We start from the raw sequence: 14,240 nt of genomic DNA on the forward strand, positions 1-14,240 counted from the left end.
TTAGCAATTAGAGAGATGCAAATCAAAACTACAATGAGATACCACCTCACATCAACATTACTGGCACTAATTAAAAAAAAAAACAGAAAATAACAAATGTTGGCGAGGTTGCGGGGAGATTGGAATGCTTACACACTGCTGGTGGGAATGTAAAATGATACAACCACTGGAAAATGGTATGGTGCTTCCTCAAAAAGCTAGAACTAGAAATACCATATGATCCAGCAATCCCACTCTTAGGTACATATCCTAAAGAAATAAGAACTGAGACAGAAATAGACATATGCACACCCATGTACACTGCAGCATTATTCACAATAGCAAAAGGGTGGAAGCAGCCTGAATGCCCATCAACAGAAATGGATTAACAAATTGTGATACATACACACAATGGAATACTATGCAACGATAAAGAATAATGATGAATCTGCGAAACATCTCACAACATGGATGAATTTTGAGGACATCACGCTGAGTGAAATAAGTCAATTGCAAAAGGACAAATATTATATGAACCTGCTATTATAAAGTAACAATAAAAGGTTTACACATAGAAAAAAAAAATTTTTTTTTGATGGTTACCAGGAATAGGAGGGGGAGGGGGAAGGAAGGTAAAATTACCAAATAGACAGTAGACACGTGTTAATATTGGTGAAGGGAAAGGCGATACATAATATGGGATAAGTCAGCACAACGATACCAAGGCAAGAGAGGATGCTGAGAAGAATGAAAAAATAGAATACAGCTATCGTTAACTATTATAGCATAGACAATCCTGCAAAAATACTATTAACAAACAATAATTTATAAATCAGTACATAGATGGCTAGATATGCTAAGGGATGAGGGAGGGTGTAATCAAAACAGGTTTGGTAGTGGAAATTTCTAAATACATGACTATAGTTACTCCTTGTATATCAATATAGACAATAAAGCACACAAGGGGCGCAGCTGGGGAAACCTCTAGACATAACTAAACACCTTGTGGGATGAAGTTCCTAGGCTCAAAGACAAAGGACCATAGACTCAGGGGACATCCATGTCAACTGGCACAACATAGTTCTTAAAGACAATGTTCTACATCCTACTTTGGTGAGTAGCATCTGGGGTCTTAAAAGCCTATGAGTGGCCATCTAAGATACAACTATTGGTCTCTGCCAGTCAGGAGCAAAGGAGAGTGAAAAAAAACACAGACTCAAGGGAACAATTAGTCCAAAGGGCTAATGGATCACATGAACCACAGGCTACACAACCCCGAGACCAGAAGAACTAGATGGTGCCCAGCTACCAATACCAACTGCTCTAACTGGGATTACAACAGAGGGTCCCAGGCAAAGCGGGGGAAAAATGTAGAACAAAAGATCAAATTCACAAAAAAAGACCAGATTTGCTGGTCTAACAGAGAATGGAGGAATGTTCAAGACCATGGCCCTAAGACACCCTTCTGACCTGGAACTGAGGCCATTCCTGGACACCACCTTTCAGTCAAACAATAGACAAACCCATAAAATAAACAATAACACCCGAGAGCAACAGGCTCCTTAGAACAATCAATTTTAAGTGATCAAAAGCCCAATACTTGCTCAAAAGCAAAGATAAGAAGGCAGGAAGGGGCAGAAAATCAGGATGAAAGGAAACGGGAACTGAGGGTAGAAATGGGGAGAGTGCTGACACATTATTGGGAATGAAACCAAGGCCATGAAACACTTTACGTACAAACTCTGAGTGGGAATCTAATTTGCTCTATAAACTTTCACCTGATGTACTATATGTCTGTGTGTGTATATATAGATATATATACATATACACATATATATATAGTTAATGCATTTAAAAAGAATTCTGAAGAAATGACCCAGAACACTATGCAGAAAGACATGGAACCAAAAATACTAAAGAGACACATTATGGATTCAATTGTATCCCCCAAAACTGCGTGCCAACTTGGCTAGGCCATGATTCTCAGTATTGTGTGGTTGTCTACCAATTTGTGATCTGATGTGATTATCCTATGTGTTGTAAATCCTGTAATAATGCTTATGAGGCAGGACTCAATCTACAGGATTAGGTTGTAAGGTTGTATCTTCAGTCAATCTCTTTTGAAACGTAAAAGGGGGAATGGAGCAGAGAGGAGAGGGACCTCATACCACCAAGGAAGAAGCGCCGGGAGCGGAGGGGCTCCTGCACGGAGAAGCTCCTAGACCAAGGGAAGATTGATGGCAAGGACCTTCCCCTAGAACTGACAGAGAAACAGTAAGCCTTCCCCGGGAGCTGGCACCCTGAATTCAGACTTCTAACTTAGTAGACCGTGAGAGAATAAATTTCTGTTGGTTAGAGCCATCCACTTGTGGTATTTCTGTTACAGAAACACTAAATAATTAAAACATTAACCAAGATATAGAAGAAATAATAATAAAAGTTCCAGAAGGAAAAAGCAGATCATGGAGAAGAGAGACTATTTAAAGAGCTTAAGTGTGTAAATTTTTGAGAACTGGTTAAAAATACAGTTCCTGAAATCATAACAGGAAACCCTGGTGGTGTAGTGGTTAAGTGCTACGGCTGCTAACCCAAGGTTCAGCAGTTTGAATCTGCCAGGCGCTCCTTGGCAACTCTGTGGGGCAGTTCTGCTCTGTCCTATAGGGTCGCTATGGGTCAGAATGGACTTGATGGCACTGGGTTTGTTTGTTTGAAATCATAACGTATCCTAAGTAGAATAAATAAAGAGAAATTCACATGAAGACATAGTGTGATGAAACTATAGAACACCAAAGACAGGGACAATCTTAATGCATCTATAAAGAAAGCAGAGATCACCCACAGGCAGCAACATTAAAATTGCATTTGTACAAAAAGAAAGGTAAGAAGGACAAACCCAAGTCTAACGACATTGTTAAAAGCAGAGGGTGGGAGTGCTGTAAAGGAGAGAAGGGATGGGAGAGAGGGTGAGGGTAGTTATTCTCAAATGCACCTTTTTAAACAGTTCTGGCTTCTGGAACCATGTTATGTTTCACATACTTAAAATAGAAAAGAACTAAATCAGTCAGGCTAGAAAAAAAAAAAAAACCTAAAGTGGAATGCAAATAGAAACATACAAGCCAAACCATAAATCAGATGAACAACATAGTCACACTGAAGGGAAAAGAAAAAGAACTAACCCAAGTAACTTCTAAACATAGTATTCTGAACATCCATCCTCAGATTAAAGACAAAGAGAACTCTAAAACGATACTGGACCCTAAGTGGTAGGTATCTTTTTTGCTGAGGCATGACTTAGCAACCTGGAATCTACTTTCTGTGTATGTTAGGACAGTCAGTGAAGGAAGTTACCTTCACTGACACAGAAATGAGGAAGAGAATGAGCCCTGGGGCATTGGACAGGAATGGTGTCAGGTGTCAGGTATCGGACTCATAGATGTTAGTACATTGACAGACAGATGGATAGATGGAGGACAGACGGAGGTACCTACATACATACCTGTACATGATACACATCTATATCTCTTTCTACATCTGTTTCACAATTCTGGATGCTGAAAGGAGCCAGAAGCAACGACATCCATTCTCCACTAAAATAAACCAAACTTCTTGGAGAAATGTCTCCTCCCAGGGCTGGAGCAGGGAAAGTACAAGATGAGCCTGGAACATCCAGTCAGGCCAGAAAGAAGGAACTGCTCCAAGAATGATGGGGACATGTCAGAAAGGACACAGAATCAAGCATGAAGGCACACCCTCTAGCCAAATCCAGGGACAATCTCAGAGAGAAAGTAAATAATGATAGTAAAGGGTCATAACTACTGAATAAATAAGAATCCATGAATCCGTTCTGATAAATACATGGCAAAAGAAGAGAAAATTCTTCCATATAGTAGGAAGTTAACTAATAAACATAAAAGGAATGACAGATTAGAAAACCACTGTGCAAACCAGTTCAGTGAGACTAAGATCACCCACTTCTGAGGCCAAACTGGTGGTGGATAACAAATCCCACTCCACATGCTAACTGTGTCCTGTGGAAATCTCGTCCCTGTTCAATTCAGACCCTAGTTGCCCACGGAGCCCTTCTCTCTCATACCTAGACACCTGGGGATAGGTCAGTGAGTACCAGCCGCAAGCTCAGGAGTCCCCATGACTAATCCTACTTCAGACCAGCAAACCCCTACAACTCCTCTGGGTCCTATAATTCGCTGGAATGACTCACAGGGCTCACAGGAAACACCGTATCTGTGATAACAGCTTTGGTATAACAAAAAAGGATACAAATGAAGAGGTGCATAAGGCAAGGTCTGGGAGTGGTCCCGGCGCAGAGCTTTTATGTCCCAAGGGGATATGATATCTTCCAGAGAGAATACCTTCACTCTTACCAACCAGGAAGCTCCATCTGAGCCTCAGTGCTCAGGGCTTTTGTCGGCCTCATCACTGCCCATGGTAAATTATATCATGCCTCACGAGGCTTCATCAGCATTGGGCCCCCAGATGGTTCCTCTTGGTCTGGTCAGTCCCCATTCATTAGCCTCAGGTATAGTCCAGCTCTCAAGAGCCCAGAACAAAACACTGAATTGCTTCCTGTACCTCACAACCACATTAGGCAATCACCATGGTAATAACTGACCCAGGCAAGAATCATCAATGTCCACTAAAATTAATTGGTGAAAGTTCAGAAATAACAGTATATTTAGTCTCATAGGATATCCCCATGAGATACCTATTAGTTACAAAGGAAAAACTGTGGAAGTAAAAAGGGTAAAAAACAACTAATGCTTTCTTGAAGGAAAAGAACCAGGAGGAGGGGAAAGCAGGGGGCGGGGGGGACTTCCCCTATCAAGACATCAGGACTTTAAGGTCAATGTGATATATTGGTGCAGAGATACAAAATATTGAGCCCAGGAACTGTTGTTGTTGTTGTTGTTAGGTGCTGTTGTGTTGGTTTCCACTCATAGTGACCCTAAATATGACAGAACTAAGCACTGCCCAGTCCCCCACCATTCTCACAATTGTCCTTATGCTTGAGCCCATTGTTACAGCCACTGTGTCAATCCATCTCGTTGAGGGTCTTCCTCTTTTTTGCAGACCCTCTACTTTACCAAGTATGATGTTCTTCTCCAGGGACTGATCCCTCCTGATAACTTGTCCAAAGTATGCGAGTCTTGCCATCCTTGCTTCTAACCAGCATTCTGGTTGTACTTTTTGCAAGACAGATTTGTTCTTTTGGCAATCCTTGGTATGATATTCTTCGCCAGCACTACAATTCAAAGGCCTCAATTCACCTTCAGTCTTCCTTATTCATCATCCAGCTCTCACATGCATACGTGGCGATTGAAAACACCATGGCTTGGGTCAGGCACACCTTAGTCTTCAAGGTGACATCTTTGCTTTTCAACACTTTAGGTTGGTCTTTTGCAGCAGATTTGCCCAATGCAATGCATCTTTTGATTTCTTGACTGCTGCTTCCATGGGTGTTGATTGTGGATCCAAATAAAATGAAATCCTTGACAACTTCAATCTTTTCTCCATTTATCATGATGTGGTTTTTCAGTCCAGTTGTGAGGATTTTTGTTTAATTTATGTTCAAGTGTAATCCATGCTGAAGGCTGTGGTCTTTGATCTTCATCAGTAAGAGTTTCAAGTCCTCTTCACTTTCAGCAAGCAAGGTTGTGTCATCTGCATAACGCAAGTTGTTGATGACTCTCCCTCCAATCCTGATGCCCCATTCTTTACATAATCCAGCTTCTCAGATTATTTGCTCAGCATACAGATTGAATAGGTATGGTGAAAGGAAATGACCCTGATGCACACCTTTTCTGACTTTAAACCACGCAGTATTCCCTTTTTCTGAGCACATATATTATGAAATTTTCATGTGGCACAATATTAGCGGGAAAAATTAACAACCCACCAGAAAACCAAACCAATTGTGACCCATGTGTGCCACAGTAAAACCTGTGCTCCACAGGGTTTTCAATAGCTCATTTTTTGGAAGTAGATTGCCAGTTCTCTCTTCTGAGGCACCCCTGGGTGAACTCAACCCTCCAATCTTTTGGTAGCAGCTGAGTGCATGAACAGTTTACACCCAGGGATGAATAACCCATAGCAATACGCAAATAACTGAACATCACACAGGTCATCTCAATGTGGATGATGTCTGATCAAATGAGATCAATGTTTACCACCACGAAGAGCCTGGAGTTCAAATCTTGGACAGACCACCCACTCTGTGACACAATGGAGACACTCTGAGCTGGGCTCAGCAACAAAAGACATGAGGACTGGGAGGAAGCTGGGAGGTAAGTTGGTCCAACCCCAAGGACAGAGAAGGCCTGACTCACCAAGGTCGCCGGCCAGGCCTGGGTCCCTGATGCCTTCCCCACCTCTGGCCCGGTGTGTCTCCACGGACTGTCCTTCCTTCTCAGCCTGTGTGGTTCAGGTCGCTTTCAGAGAGAAGCAGTTCTGGTCCTGCAAAGGACTGGAGGTCAGTGGTCATCATCTGAAAATGACCAATACCCTTTATGAGCCAAGAGCCTCCCCGACCCCAGTCTGCTGGGAAATAGGAAGGAGCAGGCTGAACCTGGCCTGTGTTGGGCACTGGCTAACCCACCCCCAGGCCACTGGTGATAAAGTCCGAATCATCTTTTCTCTCTCAGACGATAATGCACATAGCCCAGAGAAAGCAAGTAATACCAAACAGAAACTTTTCCCTCTCAGCAAGGTAGGTGGTTCTTAACTTTCATACCTGAGACCCCTCCTCTGAAGACTGTGTGTGCAGGATTAAAAATGACACCAACTCTACTAAAATGTGGTTATAAAAACATAACAAAGTGAGTAAGTCAATCACAAAAGGATAAACAGTGTATAATCTGGCTTATATGAAATAAGCAAAAATGCAGAAACTAAAAGGAGGGGGAGAAACCCTGGTGGCGTAGTGGTTAAGCACTACGGCTGCTAACCAAGAGGCTGGCAGTTCAAATCTGCCAGGTGCTCCTTGGAAACTCTATGGGGCAGTTCTACTCTGTCCTATAGGGTCGCCATGAGTCAGAATCAACTCAACGGCAACGAGTTTTTTTTTTTAAAGGAGGGGAGGAAGGGGAGTTTTTGCTTAGGGGCATTGATGGTGGTAGAAAAGGACAGCAAGACTGTTGGGAAAAAAAAACATTTCAAGAACCAAATCCATGGCATCTTTATTAAATATATACGTATACATGTGCAGCAATGAATAACAAGGTCTACCTGTGAGCCCACTCCATACCAAAGTCTCACAGTGATGCGCTCAAGGAAAGGAAGGACAATACCTGGAATTTATCATAACAATAAAGCCACCACCCAAAAACCAACCCACTGCCGTCCAGCCCCCCTAGGGTTTCCAAGGAGCGCCTGGCAGATTTGAACTGCCAGCCTCTTGGTTAGCAGCCGTAGTGCTTATCCACTACGGCACCAGGGTTTTCGACAAAGCCACAGGTACTGCTAATACCACTGTGGTTTTTTGTTGCCTAAACTCATCATGGAAGAACACCTCATCTAGACCTTTAGTGAAAATAAAGATGCTGTTTTTTTCCCCCTACCCAATTTCCCAGACCCCTAAATTCTAGGCTGCCTGGACCCGAGGTTAAGAATCCCTGTTTCGGAACAAACACACTCAAGATGTTCTCAAACCCCTCCTGGAGGAAGTCTAAACTGGTTCAAATTATCAAGGGATTATTTCAGACAAAATGTATCAGAAGTCTACAAGCTTTATAGATTATAATTCAGAAATTCCACTTCCAGGGACGTGATCAAACAAATGTCTACAGTTGTATGTCCAAGGATGTCCAAGCGGCTTTGTTTTTGAAACTTTCTGAAACACTGGAAACCATCCAAGTGCCCAACAATAAGGAATTTGTAATAAGCACCGGGGCAGTCACATACCGGGCTGCTGTGTACTTGGTCAGGACAACACATTATACGCCTACAGTTTTTAACAAAAATACCTTTGCCACAGATAAAGCGAGAGCAGGTGAGAAGACAGTTTACATAAAAGGCTCTGATTTAGAAAGTACAAAAATTTTGGAAGAACATACGTTAGTACCTGAGTTCAGCTCTGGGGTGTGGAATTTCAGATTGATTAAAAAAAAATGTTTTTCCACATTGAAAATGGATTAATTTAATGTAAAACGACCCTATTCTCTCTTTTAATGTTCCTTTTATAATATTTAATACTGCTTCGTTCTGCTTTAAAACGTTCGCAAGTTTAAATATTTTTAAAGTACTTTTACATTATTTTTAAAAAGGTTTAAAAAAGCCACTGAACAAAGACTCCGCCTCTCAATAGAAGCTTGTTTTCTTGTGCAGCAGTGGTAGCAACCTGTTCGAAGGCCCCAGCGTCAGAATTACGGGGAACCACGGGAACGTCCAAAAGGCCCCATGAACCCGGTTAAAGAAATCTGCAGACTGACTCCGAACAGCATCGGCCTGAGTCATGGAACACCAGGTACAAAAGGTGGTGCCTGGGCCAAGGAGGTAATTTCTGCTCTAAAATCCGGCCAGAAAAACTCCGTCGCGTGACGCTGAGGACCACTCAGCCTTCGGGATCTAGGGTCAGGACGAAGCATCTTTACCTGGTGCTATCGGGGAGGTGCAGCTAACTGTGGCCCCTGCTCTCACCTGTCCAGTTTAAAGACAAATCCCTCTGGTTCCTTCCACGCACCCCGCGCCAAGTAGACCCTCGATTGCCCCAGACCCTGCCTCCTGTGACCCCGCCTCTCCCCGCCCCTGAGGCCGTGTCCCCTTCCCTCCCCTCTCTGACCCCTTGACCTCCCCCAATGCCCCTCCGTCTTCCCCCCACCACCCCCCCGCCAACCCAGTCCTACCTTCGAGTCCGGGCTTCCCGGAAGGGCCAGCCCCCCCCCCCGCCCTTAGAGGAGGCAGAGGGGAGAGGATCGCCCAGAATGGGGCGCGGGGCCAGAAGGAGAGGGCACCCTTGCCCAGGGGGCCACGCGGGGCCCGAGCGCGGCGCGCGGCAAGGAGGCACGGCGGGAGCCAGCGGGTCGGCGGCGGGGAGTGGTTGGGGCCAGGGACCCGGTGGCGGAGGAGAGTCTGGCCGCAGCCACGCTGCGGGCCCTGCGAGCGACCCCCGCAGTGTCTGCTCCCCCGCCAGGGCGGGGGCCACGTCTCCGAGCCGGACGGGCCCCTCCGGGTGGCCGGAGCTCCAAGGGGCCCCACGCAGCTGCCCGGAGTGGCGACCTCTGGCCGCACAGTCGGGGCCGGGACGCGGCCGCGGGGTCCCGGCGCCGCGGAGCGGGGGCTGAATCAGTGACCGGGTGACTCCGCAAAGTGAATGAAACCGGGTGACAGAGAACGAGGGGCGGTCCGACTCAAGCTCCTCGGAGGAGGTGACACATGAACGAGAGGGAGCGAGGGGACCGCTGGCGATCGGGGAGGGGTCCCAGACCGGGGCGCCAGGAGGGTAAGGGGCCGGAGGGCGGGTGGCACAGGCCAGGGCGGCGGGCAAGGCCGGTAGGCTCAGTCCCGAGAATGCAGGGTGCCCATGTCATCTGTGATAATTCGGCATCTGTCCCAACTGCCCGGCCACCCTTGGAGAAACGGCCCAGATAGTTCTAATCAAGCAGCATGCTCCCAGCCGGAGAGCGGAAGCCGGCGAGCTGGGGGCCTTCTCCCGGCACAGAGCAGCCCCCCGCGCCCTCGGGCCGGCCTCTGTCTCTAGCCGCCGGATGCGACATCATCCCCCGAGGAAGGCGCGCCCGAAACCAGAGACTTCCGCGCCGAGGCCCGTCCCTCCCAGGATGTCAGAAAACGGTACCCGGGCTCTCGGTGTGTGGAACCGTAGTACTGTGGCTACGTGACAATGGTCCTCGTGTTGTGGGGCAGTGACGTCCCCACCGGAGGCTGCAAAGGGCAGGAAACGGCGCTGCGGGCCCTGGGATGCCAGGGGACGCGGGGGCGACCTTCCTAGGACCCTCCCGAGCGTTTCACTTACAGAGTGATAGAAGCAAAGCCCTTCCCCAACCTGGAGTCGCAGCTAACCCCACCGCGCGGCCCTTCCACCCACCGATCGGACCGGGGCCGCGGAACGACAGCATGTGCGGGGGTCTTCGTGCGCATCCGGGGGGCGCAGCGGACGCCCGGGGCCTCGGCCTGCGGGCATCAGATGGCAGGTGCGCTGGCCACTCGCCCTGGGGTCGAGCGCCCACCCCGGGGGCTCTGGGTCGGCGGCAAGGGTCACTCTCGCGGCGCTCGGGCAGCTCCAGCGCTGGGAGCAGAGTTTAGGCCGGTCTCCTAGCCCCGGACCGGCCCCTCCCTAACCGCTGGGCCTCGGTGGATGGGCCGACTGAGTTTGCAAAGGGCCTTGGGGAGCGAGATCCCGTGAGGAACTCGCCACGCGGCTGGCGCAGAGCCTTCTCAACAAAGGGGTGCCCTGGCCAAACACTCTGGAAGGGGCGGTGCGCTGCCTTAAGGGCGCGCGCCATTTAAGGTGGTCTGCGGCCCCGCTGGTGGAAAAGGCCGTCTCCAGGGCTGGGCAGACGCAGGGGGAAACCGAAAGCGGTCTCGGCTACCACACAGAAAGAACCGGTAGTGCTTCTCCCTGGCGCTGGGAGAGCCGCCAACCTAGAAGCCGGCTCCACTCCAGGCCTCCGAAGAGCAGGTGGGCCCCGGGAGTCTCTTGAAGAGCGCTGCAGGTGATTCTGGGGCCTCTTGAGGTGGATTAACATGGCTGAGTTGTGCTGTGTCTCTGGCATAGGAGGAGGGGATTACGAGTTAAAACATCATGGTCCAAAACAGGCCACTTTGTCATTTCCCCACCCAAAAACCTTCAGCAGCTGGGCTTTCTCCGGATGGAGGGGAGGGAAGCACCTGGGAGAGGTGCACAAGGGTCCTGAGAGCTGGCCTGCAAAAGGGAGCTCCCTCAGCTCAGTGCCAGCGATCTGGACAAAGGGTCCCAGCACTTGGCACAGTTCCTGGTACCAAAGGGCTCCACAAATACACAGGGCACCATCCGGAAATGGAGTAGGTGGGAGAGAGGGGTGTATGGGCATTCCAAAATAAGCGGTCCTTGACATAACTAAAATGGCTAATTTCAGACCTAAATTAAGCTCCATTTTAAATTAAACTGCAGCTTGACCAAAGTCTCTGCCTCTACTGTTCTGAAGAGGCGATTCAGCTTCTCTTCAGAGCTTAACTGCTGGAAACACAGAAGAAGGATCTGAAGTTTTTTGTTTGTTTGTTTTTTAACTTCTACTAAGAATTGTTTGTTAAAAGATATTTGTCAAGAATGTTTATGCAGCTTGTCCTAGGGAAAAATACTTTGGTCAGGATGAGGTCAAATAGAATTGATAATGTTAAGATGAAGCCCTGCAGTTTTCTCCTCACTCTGAAACCAAGAAGTAAAAGCCGATTAACCAAGTCTTAATCTAATTTACTCTCTCAAACCAGACTTTATTCACTCCATCTCTAGGAGTTCGAATTGACTCGACTGCAACATGTTTGGTTTGGCTTTGAGACCTTCACCTCACTTCTGATTTTTTGTCAGATCTGTAATTAAGGTAGAAATATAGCTTGTTTCTTTAAGATAAGAGGAAAAAGTAAATATGCAGACAGCTGACTCAGTCCTTCAAGCATATTAACTAATGGACCTGCTGAAGTTACAAAGAATGTCTTGGTCAAAGATATTCCAAGAAGAAAGAGATAAATGTAAAGTTTGAGACTGATGTAAAGAAAAGCCGTAGTTTAACAACCCCCCTCCGTAACTTTTTTTTCCCTTCTTTCTGCAACCCCATGGCCTGTGAGAACTAAGTGTTTGCTCCACCTGAAAAAAACCTGTTCTTCCTGCACTTTGGATCACTGCAGTATCTCTCCTGGATACTTATGTCTCTTCAGTTGTGGGGAACTTTTTAATTCTTCAATAAAACTCTTTTTACTTCCAACAGAGTGTAAGTCTGGTGTTTGGCCATGACAGAGGTGGAGAATGGTGTGGCGGGTACTGTGGGGGCCCTAGGAATGGGGTGGAGCACAAGGTGGTCTGGCTGCGGCTTGGACACCACGATTGCGCAGCCAGCCTGGAAGGAGTTTGTAAACCAAATGGGTGAGGTTCTGATCTGGCGGGGGGGCGGCTTAGGCTTCCTTGGGGAGAGCATTTACACTCCACACAGGCGTTATACGGGACCAGGCGACAGAGAGGTGACCCAGGCCAGACGCTGGACGGGCTGCAGGCCACGGAAGGACCCAGGACCTGGCCCAGAGCAGGACGAGCCAGGCGCGGGAGTTCACGTCATCAACTGCCCACCGTCACGGAACTCGGTCACCAGCCCCCAGCTCTGTGCGAGCGAGCAGAGCCCGAGGCGTCCGAGCGCCTGGTTCGTGACATCCGGGGGCCCGGGAACCCGGCCTTCCGGTGCGGCTGCGCCTGGAGGCCGCGGCCCTCCCCACGGGACCCGGTGCCAGCGGTCGGGCGAGGACGCTGCTCGTCCCGGGAACCACGGGCGGGCGGAAGCGCGGACGGCAGGGCCGTCCACCAAGCAGAAGTAACCCTCACAAGCGCGGCGCGAGCAACTTCCCGGGACCAGCGGCTGAGAAGCGGGCCGACCCCAGCCGTCGAGGGGCGAGCCGGAAGTGACGAACCGGAAGCCGTCGGCGCACGCCTCGCCCCCGTTGACGACGCGGTTGTGGAGCCCAGGCAGCGCCGCGGGAGCATCGCCACCCGTCGCGGGGGTCTGGCGGGCAGTGCTGCAGGGTCCCTGCGGCCGCCCCACCGCGGCCCAGGTGGGGGCAGGATGGAAGCAGCGGCTGGGCCCGGCCTCTGTTCCCCAGACCGCTGCCAGAGTTTCCGTTTCAGGGGCGGAAAATCCAGTTCAAAGAGGCCTGGTTTAAAAAAAAAAAAAAAAAAGCGAAGAGAATACCTTGGTCCCTGTGCTGCCAGCGGCCCAGCACTAGAAGGAGCTCTGGCGTAGCTGGATCGGCCTGAGGCCCATCGCCCAGCAGTCCCCCAGGGGTGGCCGTGCGCGGACGCTCCAGCCTAGTCCTTGTCCACACCCGCAGTAGCCTAGGACCGGGCGGAGCCTGCTACCAGAGTCTCCTTCCCAGTTACATCCCTAGGGATAAGCTTTCAGGAGTGAAGAAATTACAGGCCAAAGGGCTTTCTTTAAAGATTACTTTTAAATTTAAATTTTGTAAATTTTTCGCTTGTTTTTCTTTACATTGCCTTAAAATAAATCAAGTCTTCAGAATCTTGGTGAGAGGGTCAGTTAGTGGACAGGTGGTATCGGCTTCCTTCGTTGCCCCCCCTCCCCCATGGTGTCAGCTCTGCGCCTGCTGGTGGCCTTGAGACCTGTGGCCCTGTTCCCCACGGGTACTTTCGCCTGGGCTCAGGGTGGAGGGAGGGCCAGCAAGTGCCCCTCCGCAGCCCTGGGTGCTAGTCAGAAGCTGAAGACTGAAAATAGAAAATATAAAAAGAATGCTGCAAAAGTTTTTAAGTACACATTTCAGAATATAATCCGATGTCATCATCATGGCTAAATTCATCGTTCGTGAGGACTGTAAATCTGAAAGCAGTTTAGACATTACACTTTCTTGGGTTGCCAATAATCCCAAGATGCCCAGGTGGTTGTGGCCACTTGTGGTCAGCAAGTTAGTTGTGGTCAGCAAGTTGGTTGTAGCCAAATAATTTCAAAAGCAAATTTGTAAAAAATCCTACATTTCATGTGGGACATGGGTGCACTTTAACAAGTTTGAAATAATGTGCCAGGCAGCCCTCCCTGAAAAGGACAGTGTCCCCTCCCCCTGCAAAGCCGGCCTCTGGGCAGTGCTGCCCACAGTGCCAGCTGCTGAAGCCAAACCATTTTAAAGTGGATAACTTCAGTGACGCTTAGTATATTCACATTGTTGTGCAACCACCACCTCTCTCTAGTTTCCAAACATCTCTATCACACCAAAGTAAAATTCCTTACCCTTTAAGCAGTTTCTCCCCATCTCCCCCCACCTCCAGTCCCTGGCAACCAACCATCTGTGTTCTGTCTCTATGCATGTGTCTTTTCTGGATATTTTATATAATGGAATCATGTAATATGTGGTCTTTTATGTCTGACCTCTTTTACTCAGCATGTTTTAAAGGTTCATGTTATAACATGAATCATTTTTATGGCAGCATAATATTTTGTATTGAACGTGTTGTCAGGATCAGTCCCTGGAGAAGGATATCATGCTTGGTAAAGCAGAGAGTCAGCGAAAGAGAGGAAGACCGTCTACAAGATGGATTGACA

At 48.4% G+C, this 14,240-nt stretch overlaps 1 protein-coding gene across 1 annotated transcript in view; it reads right to left on the minus strand.

Moving 5' to 3' along the window:
• Positions 1-10,969, minus strand: part of SLC35E2B (solute carrier family 35 member E2B) — a 42,595-nt gene extending 31,626 nt beyond the window's left edge. Inside the window, exons 1-2 of the mRNA XM_049877633.1 lie at positions 10,037-10,969; positions 6,324-6,450 (exon numbers count right to left, since the gene is read on the minus strand). The gene's annotated coding sequence lies outside the window, so the exon portion shown is untranslated. The remainder of the gene's footprint in view (positions 1-6,323; positions 6,451-10,036) is intronic.
• Between the last annotated feature and the right edge of the window lie 3,271 nt (positions 10,970-14,240).

This window comes from Elephas maximus, chromosome 3 (genome assembly GCF_024166365.1).
Source record: "Elephas maximus indicus isolate mEleMax1 chromosome 3, mEleMax1 primary haplotype, whole genome shotgun sequence".
Taxonomy (NCBI): Eukaryota; Metazoa; Chordata; class Mammalia; order Proboscidea; family Elephantidae; genus Elephas; species Elephas maximus.